The sequence below is a fragment of the Poecilia reticulata genome, linkage group LG17, assembly GCF_000633615.1.
Source record: "Poecilia reticulata strain Guanapo linkage group LG17, Guppy_female_1.0+MT, whole genome shotgun sequence".
NCBI classification, from domain to species: Eukaryota; Metazoa; Chordata; class Actinopteri; order Cyprinodontiformes; family Poeciliidae; genus Poecilia; species Poecilia reticulata.
This window is the reverse complement of record NC_024347.1, coordinates 4,722,584-4,742,214: the sequence shown is the minus strand read 5'-3', so window position 1 is coordinate 4,742,214 and position 19,631 is coordinate 4,722,584. Positions and strand designations below refer to the sequence as shown.

The 19,631-nt window shown below is 38.3% G+C and overlaps 1 protein-coding gene and 1 long non-coding RNA gene across 2 annotated transcripts in view; one reads left to right on the top strand and one right to left on the bottom strand.

Moving 5' to 3' along the window:
* The window catches only part of LOC103479194 (low-density lipoprotein receptor-related protein 8), a 105,412-nt gene that overhangs the window by 73,369 nt on the left and 12,412 nt on the right, over window positions 1-19,631 (bottom strand). The gene's annotated exons all lie outside the window — the stretch shown is intronic.
* Window positions 799-1,383, top strand: LOC103479014 (uncharacterized). The gene is made up of 2 exons (XR_535882.1): window positions 799-970; window positions 1,085-1,383. It is a non-coding gene; the product is annotated as an uncharacterized LOC103479014 (long non-coding RNA).

The following is a 19,631-nucleotide window of genomic DNA, read 5'->3' as shown; positions in this document are numbered from 1 at the left end:
ACACACACACACACACACACACACACACACACGCGCACACACACACACACACACACACACACAAACACCCCTAGGGAGAATTTAGAAAGACCAATTAACCTAATGGTTAATGACAGTCATGTTTTTGGAATGTGGGGGGAAGCTGGAGTACCCGGAGAGAACCCACCATGTACAGGGAGAACTTGCAAACTCCATGCAGAAAGACCCTGCATGGATTCCTGGGCCAGGAATCGTACCCAGGAGCCCTCCCAGTGTTTCATTTTACAACAAATTATATAAAAGTTCATTATTCATTTTTGGTGACCCTGAAGAGCTGAATGCAGATAATGCAGTGATAAGCACGTTCCCTCGTGTATCAAAGATGAATTGCCTCATTAGCTCAGAGTGAAGTATGGGAGTGTTGTCAAAACAGAAGGCATTATATATCCTGTCGGCCAAAAGCAGCATGCAAATCACCAACCTCCTAAAATTAATGGAGTGTGATGGAAGCGTAGAAAATGCAGCACGACATCAACAAATCCTGAGACAAGCCGTTCTCAAGATTGTTTTTGTAAGTAATAATTGAGTTTAATTGGACTGATGCGTGAGTTTAGCTGCCTCCGAAATGCCAGGTGCAGGTTTTGTTTCCAGTTTATAATTTACATTTCCAGGGTTATTATGTATCCAGAAGATTCATGTTGTTACTTTAGCTATCGCTAGGCAACATCAAAAGCTTTCTGCTCGTTTATATATAAACTGTTGTGTCACTCATTGGCTAATAACGCAATACCTGCCAATAATTTAATAATTACAGTGCTTTTTATGAAAGGGGATAATGTATTAAATTTTGAATGACTGGATGGATGAATTGATACTATGAAAAAAAACTGTTAAAAAAAGTTGATATTTTGCCAAAGAGGGAATGGTGACATTATTATTCTAAACCTCCAAACCCACTTCAAGAGGAATGCAGGATGTCAGCGGCTACCTGGTATGATTCAAAACACAGCAATTTCTCTAACCTTGTGTACTGACCAAAGACACACACTGTGCTAATTATAGCCCCACAGCCTCCTAAAATACATGATTTCTCCTTTCCTGTCAGCTCACAYTGGCACAAGCACTTGAAGCAAGACTCTGGGAAGCCTCATTATCCCCTTGGAGGAAACCTCGCAGTGATTTATGTTCAGGTTATGTTGGTAGACGTCTGTGGGCATTTATCTTGTAGTCAGACGGATGACAAAGTCTCATCAAATATGAACACAAACAGGTGGAAATGTGTCAGCGCTGCTGTGAAAGCATAGACGCCAATACACTTACCGATGTCGATCGTCTAATATGTTCAGGAGTTTGCAGTTGCAGAACATTCGTTTATTGTTGCTCATAAAAGGGTGCCTCCTTTTAGACCTTCAAGGCCATAAGAATGAATTTATAGTTTATTATATATATAATATATATTGATGCATAGCTCTGTTCAAGCACAAAGAAAAGCTTCCTGAGGGGCTGAATTTCAACAAAAACACAAACATGCAGCCACATCCACAGGTTTTGCCAAATACATTTCTACAGACATGATTCAACTTTAAATTTGTTTTCTCTTCCGTTTCCTAGTTTATTCTGGCAGTATATCAACATTTTCATGCTACATATTGTATCTGTGTATAAACTGAATGTGGGGGGAGGGCAAAATCATCAGGAGGCTTTGGTTGTTGCTAGCTAAAGCATGCCATATATTTTATCTGTCCTTTAAGCAAGCGTGACATATTTGCTGAGGTTAATGCTCCCTTTACTTGTGGTTGACCTGTCAGCTGCACCCCAAGCAAACCATGTGGCTGCCTTTTGCACAGCAGATTCTTTTAAAAGTTACAATCTATGTTGCAAAACTKTTTATTATTTGACCRATCTGCTYTGTGTTTTATCAACAAACTGGTTTTCATCCTGGTTTGTAAAACTGAAACACTACTTGCAGTCAGTGTGTGCCATGTGTTAGAGAGGAGCTGAAACAACAGTCAGTAAACCTTATAATGTTCAAAGGGAAAGCTGTACGTTTCTGATACAGAGGAACAATTTCTCACAAATTTACACAGGATGCCAATGAAATACGYTACAATCTAATTAAAAAGTTTTATCACAACAGTGACTAAACTGCCCTGCAAAAAAAAAAATAGCCAGTAGAAGCAAGAGACAAGTATAATGAAAACGAATGCTGTAAAATTAGAGATTTTTCTGACGCSGATAGCAATGATAGATATTGCAATAACTAATCAGTTGCAATATGACTATTTTYTTCCACTCCTCGCTCTTATTTGTGTTTCCTTTGAGACTTCTACCATTTAAAGTAAATAYGATTTTAATCTTTCCCCTCCCACCATTAAAAAGAAATTATGAATGTCAGAAAATATCTTTTAGGACTGGCTTTTATTTCAATCATTCCTTCYGTGAACTGACTTGAATTCAAAGCTGAAAACAGAAGCTGTAAAACWCAGCTGCCAAACAAGATGGTAGTTCTTGGGTGGACTAACATATCTCTGAACAATAGAAACCCCACAGGTGCATTGGTGAAGAAAATAAAATCCAGGTTTTCCAAAATKTAATATTCAGAAGCAGAAAAACCTAATGGATGTTTTGATGCATTCACGTTTGGTTAAATGTGAGAAAGGTAATTCTGGGTAAACTTGATACAATCCAGACAAMMRGRMYTYTTTCCCRTCTAAACTGAACAGAGACTGGGTAACACAATTTTAGCATGTCCTCTCTACTTGGATCTCTTTCGGCTGGAAGAMGCTCTTGGGTCAAAGTGGCAGATGCTCAGTAACAGGAATGAAAGCGATCAGACGTATCAGGTTAAGTATAGCACCAAGCGCAGAAAGTAATTAAACCTGATGGGMCTCTGTAATGAGATGATGGGGTTGTATTAAAAGTGCYTGACACATCTTCATGTTAAACTGTTGGACACWCGCAGTCRGATAGTGAACCGAGTTTATTACCTGGAATCATTTATTAAACGTTTGCTTCYCTGTACTGTCTCCCTAAAAAGCCTCTTTGATAATCCTACAGCAGCACATGAGATGCAATCAGGCTGTAATGTCACACAGCTCTCATTTCCCACTTTTACTTGAACATTTAACCTTGATTCAAGCAGGGATATTACATCCCATTATGRTTTTAAACAACTGCTCTACRAAGCAGTTCAATCGGTTGCACAGGTCTTTAGAATGGGGCCTGATCGCCAAATGGATTCCTGCTAACGATTCAGCGTGCAACGCAATCRAATCCCTGCTTGTGAAATGCAAAAGATTCAATTTCAGGAGAAACCTACACAACAAACAGACAGTGGGAAGCGTTTTGTAGCAGGACGTAATGGAAGCTCAGTGAAGGTTAACRWAGGCGTCAAAGCGGCACGMTACAGACAAAAAGCCCGTCTTACAAACCCACCTTATTTTGTTTTTAATCCAAGTAAAATAGTTTATTACCGTTTATGTGACTCACAATTTAAACTTTAGCGTTACCGCTGGGATTTTCCACAGTAAACTGAAAAGCAAAGGGAAAATATTTAGGGTGAAAAGCTGAAATATGACCAACAGCCATTGATGAAACAGTCCTTATTGCAGTTTGTAAATCCAGGCCAACAAGTCAAATTATCTGCTCTTTTTTTCTGTTGAAACAAATGCAGACTCAAATCCTGTTTGATGACAAGAGTCCGGGGGGGAAAAAAAACAAAATAAAACAAAAAAAAACCAGGGAGCTTCAAAGACTAATCCTACCAGACAGATGGATGGGTCTTCTGTGTTAAGAACCCAAACTGTATACTTGATCTAGTTTCTTTAAAACCCATGACTTTAATATCAGGGAAAGGAAAATGCAGTACTCCAGATCTGTTTGTTTTCTAATTCTTAGTTACTTTTACAGCTAAACTGTATGACGTCTTGAGAATTAAATAGAAATCTGCCTCAGAGCTCCTGTTGACAAAGTCTTTTTCATCCCTCTGTGGAACAGCTGAAACTGTAATCACTTCTCTCCCCTGCAGTGAATCTGTGTGCTTTAATAGAGACCATATTATAAAAAAAAGAAAGAAAATCTACACAAAAGCCARATGCTTTCTTACAGAGTAAAATACCATTAGGTTCAAATTGAGATCCTGGGAACAGAACTTCAATATCCTGCAGAGTTTTTAAACCTCCGCGCGGTTAATTGTGGAGATCTGAGATTTCACGTTTCTCATCGCAATCAAAGCCGTCGAAACAGCTTCTCCGCTGAGATCTCACATTTCCGCTCTATAACCTTTAACAACAAAGGAAGCAGAGATGCTTCGCTTCGCAGTCGAACTGTTAGCAGCAACTTAACCCCGAAAGGATGGCAGCGAACGTGCCGTGATGGGTCTGAAATGGCTGAGCGGTAAAGATGAGAGGAGGAATCAACAGAATCCCAAAGCAACTCCCTCCTACATTTAAGTAAATCTTCCCTACTTCAGTGCAGCTGAACACACAGGAGACACCGACCACTTAAAGATCATTCTAAATCYGTCAAAAATAATTAGAACTGCTGACCGAATGCATTCAGTCATTAAGACCTGAGACTGCATTCATACAGCATGTCAAGACAGAAAACAACTCACTATGTAGTCATGTTAGCATCTCTTTGTTTTGAATTAAACAAAAAAAAAGTTTTCAATAAATATTAAAAACAAAGTATTGTGTAAAATCTACATTTTTTTTAGCTCTACATCAGGTTATAATGTAATTCCCTCATCAAAAACATACATGGAGTGTTGCTTTGATTTGAGAGCACCTCTCTCCTCYGCAACTTTCCCACTCAGCTCCTTCAGACTAGCCAGCAGCAATTAGCAAACACCTGGTGGAACTGAATGTCTGCTGAGCTCAATACAGGAGCTACGTCTCAGTGAAAAGCTGGTAAAAACATTGTTACAAGGTTACAGAAGATTGATGTTGTGATGACTTCCTGAAGGTAGAGTTTGCAAACTAGCTAAGGCTATAAATGTYATAAGAGTTCCGTATTTTGCTTATGTTTAACACTGGACTCATCCAAGTAAACAAAGAATAAACAAAAAAAAAAAAGTTCCAAGTTTCTACAAATATTTCTTTTGCTCACTCTGCTACTTTTTCTTTACTATTTTTTTCATAATTTTATACTTAAGACTAGAACCAGGTTTTCTGGACTAGAACCCAAACATGGAGAAGCAGCATTCAGCTTCTATGCACCACAAATCTGGAACAAACTTGCAAGAAAACTGAAAAACAGCCGAGACCAAATCAAGGCTAAAAACTCACTTGTTTAGAGATGCATTTGGACCATAATAAATGAAACACTGACCAATATATTTAATAATGTGTCGATGATTTAAATGATGACACTGGACAAATTGTAATGTYTGTTACTGGTTTCTCAAATCGGTGACTGTGTGACATTTTTGTGACTTTTTATTTTTGTGTTTTTATKAACTTTGGACTGCCTTGTTGCTGAAATGTGYCTTTCAAATAAAMTTGATTCATTGATTTATTCATGTTCACCAGTTTTCATGAATATTAGGTTCTTACTTTTCTCTTGGTAGCAGTGGAAGAATTTMACTTTTYCCCYCCATTAGTGCATCTCTCATCCCATCCATCCCCATTAGGTTTGGCTCAGAGCTTTATTACCTTTTAAAAACGGGTTATTTCTGCTGTCATTTTTCTGGAAAGACCTTCTAAACGCCTGCATYTGACTTTTGACAGCAAATGTTAAAAACTCCCCCAGAAAGGGAACGGGAGCGCTTCTGCATATTGAAATGTGTGTCACATCAGATTATAGTGTCTCCCTACTTAATTGAGGGGTAGTTACTTGGAAATGGGAGATTAGCCTTTTACCCTKAGCGGAAAATGAGACATCTCTTCATTTTTTCCCCTCCCTTCCTTTAAGACATTGAATTTCACCAAAAAAAAAAAAAAAATTAAAAAGTACTGCATAATGTGRTGCGGACCAAATTTTCAGAAAGACCCATTTACTGGCCTGAGGACTAAAGCATAKAAATTACTGTCAAGGCACTGGGAGCCCACATTACATTACCCACTGCAGGCAAAAAAATTTACATAACTGTAACACTGCCTGAGGTCAGATTTCTTGTTCTAGAAAAATCAGCTTCTAGTAACAGAGGAGASTAATTAAGACACAGCCAGGCTMAAGTCCCAGCTGATGTTTAAACCTAACTCAACAGCTGCATGGAAGCATTACACACGCACGCACACACACGCACACACGTCCTCCACCTGTGTCATTTGGCCCTTTGTGTTTACAAGTCAGCACTGTTTCTTTTCCTGCATCTCATACTGARGTTATTAGRACAGTTAGATTGGAGGGAAATACAGCAAGTGCTTACGCCAAGTTAGTCCACTAAACACTTCCTTTACAGTCCAGAGATCAAGGAGCTAAACTGCTACATAAGCAGCACAAAACAGGATACCTGCAGGTTACAAAAAGTATAATTTAAGACTTTTTAAGACCTTTTTGGAAATTGCAGACCCAATAAACAGCATAAGGGATGATTGTAGGATTCTAATTAGAATTAATAATCGCAAATCCTCCATAGTGCCAAGTTTTAATGTTTTTTTTTTTAGGGGGGGGTGGGCAGAGGGGATAAAAAGAGGTTTGCACAGAATGTACCTAGCAAAAGGTACATGCGTATGCTAGCCCGTACAAACTGTTGCTAGTTTGTATAGGTTAACAGCAGAAGTAAGCCAGTGGTGAAAACGAGCCAAGCRGTGATAAATTTGAATTTACCYACGATAGATGCAACAAAGCAAGCCAGTTAGCAAGCTAGCAATGGTATATTAGCAGTTAGTTAACAGTAGCTTCATCCACCTTAAGTCACACAATTCAATGTGTGACTGTTTTGTCTCTCAAACCTTTGAGAGACAACAGTCCAGWGAGAAACAAAACAAAAATAAACTACRCATACAAGACTATATGGTGATAATATGATAAWAAACTTTATTTMAAAAGAGACCATGTACAACTCACACATAAATGTCACCATTTGATGGGCTGTACCAGATTACAGCAAAAGCTAATTCACATCTGCAGCCTTTTGRCAAGTTACAAAAATGGATATAAAACACAATAATCAAGTAAGACAGAAAACAWAACAATAAGTCTGTTTCCAATCACAGCACACAAACACACACATACAGACTTGGTCACTGGCACACACACACAGTCATACAGTTAATGTTTACATACCTGAGCTGCATTTAACAATATTTTCAAATTAGGTTTTAAAACTCTTAGAGAGCTTCAACTCCTCACATCCTGCCACAATAAAACTTAAGACCTGGGATTAAAGTATTGAGGCCAAATTACAGTTTATGAATTTAGGATATTTTAAGGTCTTAATTTCAGATACATAATATTAATACTTTTTAAGGCCTTGATTTTAAGACTTTTTAAAGATAAGCAGAAACCCTGACAAACAATGACTTCTCCCACAGAACAGATTAAAAGTGGGCAACAAAGCATTTTTTCCCCTTTAAGGTAAAAAGGCCGTGCAGCTTAAAATACCAGACATTTAAAAGGCTATATAGCATCATCTGTCAATGCAGCAGATGTTTTCCAGCAAAAGGGTTCACATCTGCATGTCCTAAAAATAAACACAATGCGTCTTCAAGTAATTCTTCAGGAAGGCTGAAGATGAAATCAGCGATGTTCTGAACTGCAGTTTCCGCCATGCGTGTAAAGCTCCATTAAAGGCACAGTACAGTTGGTGCGCATCAGACATTTAGCATTTCAGTTGGCCTAATTCAACCAGTAAGAGAGAGAAGAGGTGATTCGTTAGCAGCTTTATTAAAAATCTTACTTCAGGGTTAATAGACAGAGGAATGCTGCAGAAGCAATGAATTTCTGAACAGAAAGCTGATTTTACACAGTAACAACCAAGTTCAATCAAGTCACTACACAGGAATTGGAATTAGATAAATATGACTGTAAAAGTAGAAAAAACATTTGTATGAAGTCTTTCCGGCAAGGCATTTTTAGAAGAACTTAACATGGCAATAATATGAAGATCACATTCTTTCCACTGTTTGGATTAAAATAGGCTACAACCGAAACAGGAAACACTAACCTAATACTGTAACAGAAATTTTAATGAAGTTTTTTCTAGGCCATGTTTTTTTTGTTACTATTTCCATCATAAAATGAAACTTGGTGTCAGGACTGAAAGTAGGCCAAGGTGGCGCATCGCACATTTTAGCAGGATGCTAAATGTGCAATGTTTTGGTACAGTGGCAAAATCTGACTGAAAGTTGTTCAGAGTAATCCACATGAAAAGTGATCCATTATGTACACATTAGGGTGTAATTATACCAAGACAAAGAGCCTACAAAACGGGAATGCTATTCAAATAAAGTCCATGTCTGTTGATTTTCACTAGTTTGGAATCGCACACAATGGTGTAATTCTCTTCTTGGAAGTGGACTAAATACAGACTCAAATTGGACATCTGCGTAAAGGTCAACGACAACGTAAAAAAAAAAGTGAGACTACTCGAAACGATGTTCACATGAAACTGTTTTTGTGCGGCACCCAGTTGATATGGCTGAGTGTCGGCGCCATCTTGCAGATGAAATGGAATCAAATTTTAACGAGAGTCAGACAGAATAAATATAGAAATTTGTATCAATGAGGGGGACATACAGACATTTAGAGAATGCAAAATATGTGGGCGCAAAAAGCTCAAACTGTGGCTAAAGACCGGGCACTGTGTCAAGCTAAGAGGAAATGAAGGAATTTGTCACAAGAAATATAGGAAATGGATATGAAATGTCAGCTGTCTGTAGACAGTGTGTGTGGAGAATACAAACTGTATGCTGGAGGACATGGCAGCCTTAAGTGTGCCTGTACCCAAGCTCAGAGCAACAATAAAAACATTTAAAACATCTGTTAACATGGTGGATGTGAACCTCAGTTTGAACATCTAGACAAACATCTGCAAAGAGAAATGATCAGAGATCAATTTTCTGGATGCTTCAATCTTGTGAAACAAGATGAAGTTTTCCTGTTGGCCACATGGGGTTGAAGTAAACTTTATAAAGTGGGACGAAGTAGGGAAAAAAAGGATTCCTGGGTAAATAAATAAATGGAGTCAAGTTAAAAAGGCATTTTTCTGAAATATTCAGAAAGTACTTTACTTCAAGAAAGCTTATTTTATTTAAAGACTTCCCACATCTTTATCAGGGGTGCTAATTGGTCAGATAAAAGAACCCAATTATGCATGAAAAACACTTGTAAAAATGATGTAAGCAAAGCGAAAGATTTTGAAAATACAGACATACTATGAAATATCCTCTGTTGGTTATACCATTATTTTTATTTATTAAGTTAAAGACATTTACTCTCATTTAATGACTTAAAAAGACTAGAATTTTTTCTTCTTTATGTAAAAGAACAACTGATTAAAGCTTGATAAGTATGGGCTAACTTCAAACAACACCATTTGTAGAAAGGCAAAGCTGTAAATATAATATTGGACATCACTTAAATGAACACTTCTGCTTTGAGCTCAGTATTTTTGTTTCTTACTTTCTGTCATCAACAGCTTCAACAAAACATATTTATGTTGTACTTAAGGATCAAATTCCTACATAAACCACCACTAAATGGTTTATTTAGGAAATGACAACATAAATTAAAACAGAGCAGCAGAACACACAACCTTGACTTTGACCTTTCAATGGGGTTTACAGGTAATCCCTGAAGCGCCGTGTGTCTTATCAGGTACAGAATATCTGATCTAATTCACCACTAAAACAGCAAAACAATCACTTTAAAGTCAATGACCCTCTCCTTCCCTCCTCCTCCTCAGCTAGCCCACACTGCCACCACTTCCTTCTCTTCGCCACTACTCAGTTTCATCTCCCTCTGTTGATCCACGTCGAATCAGATGACACCCCTTGCCACGCACAACAGGTATACACAAGTTAAGAAAACACTTCATTGTGTGCAAATCGAGTGTTTTGATGTTCGGCGTGTTTGCGGTCCTGTGAAATTCTTCAGCATATACGAGTAGCTGAGAGCCATGCATAAAAWTTTTTTTTTTTAAAAACTATCTACATGTCGGCAGAGTCGAGCGTCAAAGCTTTGATCGTATTGTGCTTCCCTGAAGCGCGCCAGGCGCGGGCACGGCTCCGACAAGCTCTGCTTCTTGCAAACGTTTCCCACTACTGCTTAGTTTTTAGCCGTTTTATTTTTTGTAGCACTTCCAAGAAGCTGTCCTCTGAAGGACAAGTTTCTGGTTATGAAAAACGKTTCAAAAGTAGTACTGTATCCTATGCTACTTTTTTATATTTTTTATGAGTATTATGAGTATATATTGCTGAGAGTAATTATGCAACTGTTGGTCCAACCAAGATCTTATGTTCGTTTGTTTGTCTTGCTTGGTTCTTCTTTGAATGAATGAATTCTTCACATCCATGTTGCCGAACAGTAAAATGATAGAGATGATGTGAAGAGTTGCTGTCATTTCTTGCTTCTGTCATGGATTGTGCTGAATTATGATTGGTTTTGAGTTTTGATTGAGTTTTTTTGCCAGATTTTGCAGCTCTGTAGGAGCATTACTGATGCTCATTCTTCTAACTTCTTGCAGTTTTATTTCCAACGCAGCCTATGCAAAAGTGCTGCATCACAGCATTAAACAGTTTTAAAAAGATCCGTTATGTCGTTTATTATCCTGAGACTGTGAAGCATATGCACAAATTCAATGCTTACAAACCTGCTCTGATGAAACTGTTTATTTAGCTGTTTTTTAATGCTGAAGGTGGGTGAAGTGACTTTTAAAGAGTATTGCGATACAGGTTAGATGCTGTTTTCAGATGTGATCATCAACAAGTTCACTTCAAGAAAAAGCCATTGAGATTTGCAAACATATCTGCAAAAACATGTCAAACTCATGATCGAAGACGAAAAGAAAACCCTCTAACAAATAATCCAACCAAACAGATGCCGAATGGTGTCAAAGGTGCCCAACGCCCAGAATTAGCTGCCAACACAAAAACCAGTTGAACACTGTTTACTGTACGAGAACCAGAACAAGCACCAAATCATCCGACCAACGTTCAGGGATCAGTGGCTAAGAGAGCAACCTTTTAAATACATGACATTTTATTAGAGTCAGCATTAAATACAGCATAATTTGACTGAATCTGTTAAATGATCCATGTGTATCAATTTGTGTTGTATAATGACTTTGTCAACTGAACCCTGACCAAGACTACAAGGCAGCAGGACAAAGTTGAGCTAAAATAGCTTTAAAAACAATTAAATCAACAGGCGACACTTGGAATATATTCAATGGCAAATATTGCACCCCAAACGGTTCTTCATGATGTAAATGTTGAACACACTGGAAATGTGGTGACAATACATATAATATATTGTGCAGCCCTACTTTTTAAGCTAAAAATACTTTAAACTGGGAAAGGCAACTTTGATTTTAAAAAGTTGCATAAAAGCAATATGACTCGTATAGCAAATGTTTCAAACTCAATGTAGCACAAAGATCAGAATAAAAGCCGGCTGAGCAAATTACTTATGACCTAATTTTTTACCCTTTGACGAAGGCAGAGATATTAAAGTTGATCATCTTTTTGTTAGTTCATCAGTCAAACCCTGGCATCCGTTAGGTGTGAATGGTTCTGATGGAGATGAGCTGAAATCTCTGTCAGGCTGACTTGATGCCAATTTGAAACCTGCTGGCTTTGGGAGGTCCGAAGAAAGACAGATCTTTTATCAACCAGGGAGGTCTGAAGAAAGACAGACCTTGAATCAACGAGGGGTCTCCATACATAGCCTGGCTCAGCCTTTGCGCCAACCCACACTCAGGTTGCAAACAGAGGAGTCCACGCAAAGCCAAACCTCCACACAAACATGGAGGTCCGAGGAAAGACAGACATCCATGCAATCAACCTCCACTGGTTGCATGGAGGGTCTTCGTGTTGGCGTTGGCAAGAAGGTCAAGCTAAGCCCGGCTCGGCCTTTACACCGACCCACACCCAGGTGGCACTAACCTAGGTCACTATATCCAAGCCCAGGTTTTGCTAACACTTTGCATTATGAAAATTTGAGGCTTTGCACAAATTTGGCAAAGCCTCAAACACTTTATATTATATAATATTCATCCATCATCTAACATACCTATGTATGTTAGATGATGGATGAGGCTAACATTATATCATCATTATTTATAGAATGATTTAGAAAACAAAATTCTATACAGGCTTGTCAAAACTATTTCGACCCAAATTAGAACTTTGCATTGATTTCCTTTCATTTTAGTAGCTGCGATTTTGCCTAACTCAGACATTTTCCCTAACCCAAACCAATACTAGTCTATTCCTAACATTAACTAAACCTTAATTCACATCTTACCTCTAAGSATTACCCCTGACCCAAAGCAATGAATCCATCATATTAGGACAAGTCTTTGGTCCTAATATGGTGGACCTAATATGACACTGGACATATAATGGTGCGTTCACACCAAACACATTTTGACCGTCAGGCGCATCTGGTTTATATTCAAACTCTATGTGGAGGCGCAACGAGGGCCGTTGCGGCGCTCTTCGAGCATCTAGCGCAGCGGCATTTTAACCGTTTGACGTGTCCAGCGCATCAAATACTTCACATAGACTTTGAATATAAAGCAGATTCATCTGACGCTCAAAACGTGTTTGGTGTGAATGCACCATTAGAATGTTTAGTTCCTATGGTAACAATGACATAATCAGTGATGACATCACTCTTTGATGCATCAAANATACAGGCTTGTCAAAACTATTTCGACCCAAATTAGAACTTTGCATTGATTTCCTTTCATTTTAGTAGCTGCGATTTTGCCTAACTCAGACATTTTCCCTAACCCAAACCAATACTAGTCTATTCCTAACATTAACTAAACCTTAATTCACATCTTACCTCTAAGGATTACCCCTGACCCAAAGCAATGAATCCATCATATTAGGACAAGTCTTTGGTCCTAATATGGTGGACCTAATATGACACTGGACATATAATGGTGCGTTCACACCAAATAGATTTTGACCGTCAGGCGCATCTGGTTTACATTCAAACTCTATGTGGAGGCGCGACAAGGGCCGTTGCGGCACTCTTCGAACCGTTTGGAGATTTGACGTGTCCAGCGCATCAAATTCTTCACATAGACTTTGAATATAAAGCAGATTCGCCTGACGCTCAAAACGTGTTTGGTGTGAATGCACCATTAGAATGTTTAGTTCCTATGGTAACAATGACATAATCAGTGATGACATCACTCTTTGATGCATCAAAGGAAGATTGCATCAAAATGCATCAAAATCTGTCTCTTGAGTGTAGCACACAGACTGTTTTTTCAGACCTGTTCCTTATAAGTTTAACTTGTAGGTTCCTGTAACTTTGAAGTTATGAATCTTCTACAGGAGCATTAAAATTATTTGAAGGCACAGAATCAGCCTAGTAGGTTCATATTCTCAGGTGAGAGACTCACCTGGTGTAAAGTTAATTTTTCGGTACTGGAATTGTACCGAGGATAAATTACTTTAACCAAAGCATGTCATGAATATATTTGCATATATTCCATCTTAAGTACATAGCATAAAAGTTTTTTGTTGCTTTTTCCACCACTAGATGATATAACATAAACAGCATTATTCAGAGATGCAATGAATTTATAGCAGCGGCCCTGATGCCAACATCTCCAGAAAACATTAAAGATTGTAGCATGTTTTACACACATCAGGGCTGGTGTCGGTGTAACAGATGCTGATTTTCCTGTAAAAAGTCTAGAACAGGTAGGAGTGAGGAGGCAAAAACAAATCTGTGCTTCACTAATCCTCCTGGAATCTGTTCTGGTTAAATAGTTAACATTTCCAAACAGCACCATATCTGATCTTTCCTCAAAATAATCATTGTGTCCACGTTATTTTCTTTGTCATTCTAGACAATATACTTATTCCTGTAATAAACAGTTTTAGATCCTTTAATACAAAGGTACAGCTTATGTCACACACCTAAGTCTCAGAATAACCCCCATCTGCTACTGAATAAAAAATAAACAATATATTTGGATTTTTTTTTTTCCTGTACACCAACATTTTCACAGAAAGACACAATATAGCTAAACAGATTCGACTCATATAAAGAAAAAACAATCTAAACATGTCAATAATACTTTCCAACAACTTCCAGAACCATTTTATTTCAAAGCTGATAACTGACAATCTGTACATATAAACTGTACATATAAACAGTCTGTACATATAAACAGAGCGCAATTCAGCTCCTGTACAGTAGGTTTATACCTCAGCTAACTAGAACCGTCGTCTCTGTTTTCCTCCCAGTGCCCGTTAGTTCAGTTGCTATGACAACGGTAAATAAACCACAAAAGGAAAAGGACTAGTAACGGAGTGTTCCACCATGTCTGTAGTTCTAAAGAGCAGCTCAGAGGGACAGACAAAAGTCTATGTCTATTTTGAGTGGCACGGTTTTGTGTCAGACTTTTGTTTTGAGTTGAATTTGGTTTGTTTTGTGTTAATTATGTCGCCACAGTTACTCGAAATGCCAACAAGAGCAATAGCTCCCCTCACGGGATCGAGCAGCACGTTTTAATGTATACATTGTGAAGGGGGCACGCAGCRGTACAAGCCGCATTAACGGTACTAGGAAGAGGCAGTTATTTTGAGGTGTAGAACAATAAGTGCCTGCCTATGCATTTCTATGGCAGGCCCCAATTATGGATCCTCTGATCTGCTTCTAAGTATTGGGTCAAATTTCAACAATTTAGAAAAGGAATAGATAAAAACAAAGCACTTAGAGAAGTTAACACAAGTAAAGACGAATATCTAAAACAATAGCAACTAAAATCCAACACAATTAAGTTTTACAATTACAAGTTTCTTTCATAACAGTTAAGAAAAACCCTGGAGGAAGTGATAAAAAGGTAGTTTTACTAAATTCCGTTTTTACTCTGAGAACATTTAATAGTATTTTCAACCTCAGCCTACTACCATAAGCACTGGTATGATGTGACAAGATTTAAAATGGAAGTAGGTAAATTATCTAAACAGCAACTTGTGCGGTTGACTGTACTTTTCCTACAGCACTCTACATTATCCTCAGCATTATCCTCTTAATCACTAAGATTTCCATCAAGTGTAGGAATGAAGGACAGTGAAAGTCCTTCAAGTTGGCCAAATATATAATGCATGTGGTCAATATTTGCAGCATTAAATTGATAATCAGAACATGATTAAGGTATGCATTTTAATCTGCAGGTCAAACATCATATCAAAAGCAGTCGGAAAAGTTTTGCTTGGTCTGGACTCTGCTTATGACTGGGTTGCCTTTTAGAGGAAGGCTGCATTCTATTAATCATTATTTTATTTTCTTTTTCAAAAGGTAAATTCCAGTATCATTTCTTGAAGCCCTAGGTTATGAGATCATCCCGACTGGAGATCAACTGTTTTACATCCTTCAGTCTTAGGGAAGAATCATCTTCCAGGCCMAAACTTTCTAACACAGTTGGACGTTTAGCACAGAGGCGGAGCCTTCTACCATTATTTTCTCTGTTCATTGTTGAAAGCTTCTACTACAAACCCTCTAACCTACTCTGTCACAACCTTCTTGGCTCCAGGACCAAACTTTTCCAAGAAGGGTCGTGATAGGCAACAGGTGGTTTGGTTCTTGAATGCTTGTTTGAAAGACAATTTTCAATTTCTTGCAAAAAATATGGACAAAACAATAACTAAGTCTCTTACAACTTAGATGACACTGGAAGTTCACTTAATCTGATGTTTCAATTTTAATGGGAGGGTCTAAAAGTTATCAAAGTAATCTAAACAATTCCAAATATACATATTACAAATTTTGGTTCTAAACTATATTCTAAATGTTCAAAACTAAAGACAGAACGTATGATGCAAAATTCAACATAAATGGCAACAACATACTCCTTGCCAGTCTTAACAGATATCATTCTCATCTAGTTTTCTGCCAGTTTGTTTGTTCTGTTTTAAAGTTGAAATAAACTGTGTTTTGTCCTTTAATTTGATCTTCCCCACAGTTATGCATCTAGTTTAGTTTGGTGTCTAGGTGAATATTCTCCACCACCTATATTTCTTGACCTAAGATTAAAACGGCTCTTCACCTCTCCTATTCTTTAACTTGTCTGCTTCATCATGTTTATAGAGATGTTAAAGGAGGTGCAATAACTCATGGACAGTTCCATCAGGTCTACCAAAAACACACTTTGAATGGCTGTTGATAAAAACAAGAGTATCTTAAGGAATTAAATTGAAGCTGTTGTCTTAGCGTCAAAATAAACACGAGTTTAAGTGTGTTGATGAAAAATCCACACTTTGATGTCAAACACAGCCTGCTGTGAACTGCAGAGCTTCCCGGTAGCTTCTCTGTAGTGTGAGCAGAGACCTAATTGAATCTCTGAGTCGTTTATATTGCATTACAGTCAAAATGTGTCATATTTCTCTTTGTAAAGCCCTACAGAGAGAACAGCCAGTTTAATGKTTTTTTCATAAAGAACATATTTATTAGTTCCCACATGCAGTCCTTAACTTCAAGGCTTTTTACAAAAACGATTGCGCAGTATTAAAGTTTAAGGCTCATTCTTGTTCGCCATCAATGTGCAGGTAAAGAAGGAGCTGGCGCTGTTAGTTTCATTTCATTCAAACCTAGCAGATGAAGTCTGATGAGCCACTTCAGTCCAACACTGAAACGAGATCTCGCAATAGTAAAATGTTCCAATATTTCTTGTCAAACTACCAGGATGCTGTAATCAGGTGGCTCTACCTCTGGTAAAGAATTACTATGGGCTCCATGTATGAAAGTGAAGGTTTTAAGAATGGCATCCTGCTGCAGATATGTTTGATTTTCTTATTTTAAATTTGAATTTAAAAATTTTAGGTGCTGCAGCTTTAAGCTCTAAGCTTAAAGCTGCAGCAGAGGTGTTGTAGTTGACAAAGTCAACTACAACACCCCTTGTAAAGCTGACCAACAACATTCGCTAGCAGAAGTGTGGGAGAAGTGCACACCACTTTTAAATCAACTTAGTCACAACTGGAGAAAAAGACACAGAGTTAAAGCTCTGAGAATCCTGTAACTGGTTAACCCTTAGCTGCTAGCAACAATTAGGAGATCATCTGCTTCAGAATATCCTACTGGTGTTAAATTAAAGAGCTACATGATTTTTTTAATGACTCTACCTTTAATATCCTCTCTCTCAAAAACTAAACACTGATCAAGAAATTTTACATTGAACAGAGATTTTAGAAAAAATGGACATTTTTGAACCCCTAACCTGCTATGATTTCTTGAGGTTTAAGCAGAGTGACATTTTAATGAAACATGATATTAAAACAGTAACTTACAAAACAGCCAGGAGGACAGAAAAACAGGAACAGAAAAAGGGAACTGGGGACATGGAAGAACATAATGAGGAGAGCGAGGAAAGGTGTTTAAATACTGGGAGAAAGAATGCTGGAACAATAGACTGGGACTGATTAACTGCAGGTGTGAAAAGAGAGAGAAAGCAAAAGAGAGAGAGAGAGAGAGAGAGAGAGAGAGAGAGAGAGAGAGCAACAGGGGGCGAGGGAGAGTAAACAGGGGAACTGGGAAATTTAATCTACCTGTAAGGAATAGAGGTGTGCCGATCGATCAGCCACCGATCATAATCGTCCGATTTCCGTGAAAAAGTGTATGATTGGTGATTGCCGATCACGGTCTCTTGTTGCCGATCTCACAAACCGATCACCTGCATCTCATTTCGCAGCTTGCTTGTGCAGCTGGTCTTCTCTTTACTTCACACTGCGCAAGAGCGCAGCAACAAATCCTAAGCGATGTCGTGTGGAACTATAACGCACGGAGTGAATAGGGAAGTTTGCGTGTTCAGGGGAAAATTGAAGCACGTCAAAATGTATCAACACGACGAATCTCATATGGCATAAAAACAATGCCATACTTGACGGAGTTTGGCTACATCGAGGCTCACTGCAGTAAAAAAGACATATGGAGGATCAGATAGCACAAAAAGCAGCGCACAGCTACAAACACTCACCTGGATTAGCATGACGGTCAGAAAGCTAAACAAATAACCCGCAAAATTATTTAAGTCTTTGAGCTGCGATGTAAGACGCTGGTTCTGTTCTCGCTGTTGAACTGCTGCTATGCGCTATAGGTAGTAATATCTCACAGACGGAGCGCCGCTTCTGCTCCACTTGGTAGTGACTCTCACACCGAACCTCTGCTTAAAGCTGCAGCACCTAACCTAAAACAAATACATTTTACATACGTTTTAAAACTTTAGTTGTCCTAACATGAGACAGGTAATCTCTGAAAAAATAATCGCTCTACTCCYTTTTCTGCATAATTACTCCGCTCAGTCAGAAACAGCCAATCAGAACTAGCAGTAATCAACTAGCTGCCATGCTATCAGGAAGTTTTCATTCAGTAACTCAGGATTGTTTATTGTAATGGAACCTGCATTTGCCTTTGAATGTTTTATACTTTTAATTTTTTTGGCAATATTGAGAGGTTTTATTTTGGCTCTTTGCATTATTTAATCTCTTCAGAGCCTTCATATGTTATCAGTCTGTTAAAGATAGTATTATCAATAGCAATACAATTTGCACAATGCCTGTTTTGTTTAGTTTTCTTCTTGGAAAAAGTTATTAAAAACAAGTTTTTGTCTAAATTAGCGGTTCTCAACGTGGGCGGTACCGCCCCCAGGGTGCGTTCAGAGGACGGCAGGGGGCGCTGGCGGACATTTTTACAAAAGGGGGGCGCTGGGATGCCTTTGGAGGGCGTTTGGTCGAATGTAAACTTTACACCTTAAATGCACAACAATGCCAGTTTAGACTTTSAGCAACTTGCTAAAACTGTATTGTGTAACATTAAACCATGCTTGGCTGCAACTGTATCGATGGCAGCTCTTCTGTTCAGTGTTTGTTAGCTTCTGTTAGCTTCTTGGTGCAGCTCTGTTCTCCTGCTACTGGTAGCTAAAATCACGATATCCTCACTGTGTATCCCTCTGAAAAATGAACCCATTTAAATAAAGAAATCCCTCCATGGGTGATACCACGATAGAGAGCGTTCATTTTATAGCGTTAACTCCGGTGCTGTAAGTGGTCCGGTATGAAACGGGGGTGATAGAACAACACAGCACTTTTAAATTTTTTCCGTTGTTTTAAAAGGTTTATGTCAGTCTGCCTTTTCCCCATCGATACGCTTCCCGACCGCCCTGCACCTTAGGGGCTTAAAAAAAAAAGACATTCACATTGCGCAAAACTCTGAAACAAGAGAAGCGGGACATAAAACAGAGCAACGAACTAGATGAGAATTATGGCATAAAAACAGAGAATCCGACGCTGAACAGTGAAAAAATCAACACATGATGTGAAGCACATCATGTGTTGATTAGGCGGCGCAGCAGGTGATGAGATTACTGATGGTGAGCATCAATAAACGATCAAATAAATCTAGCAACAGGAAATAAACTAAAGTGGACATAGCAATAAACCAAGAGAAGATAATACTAATCAAATTAAACTAAATGGAAATGAATGAAGAACAAAATGCAAGAATAAACTAAGAAACTAAAGTAA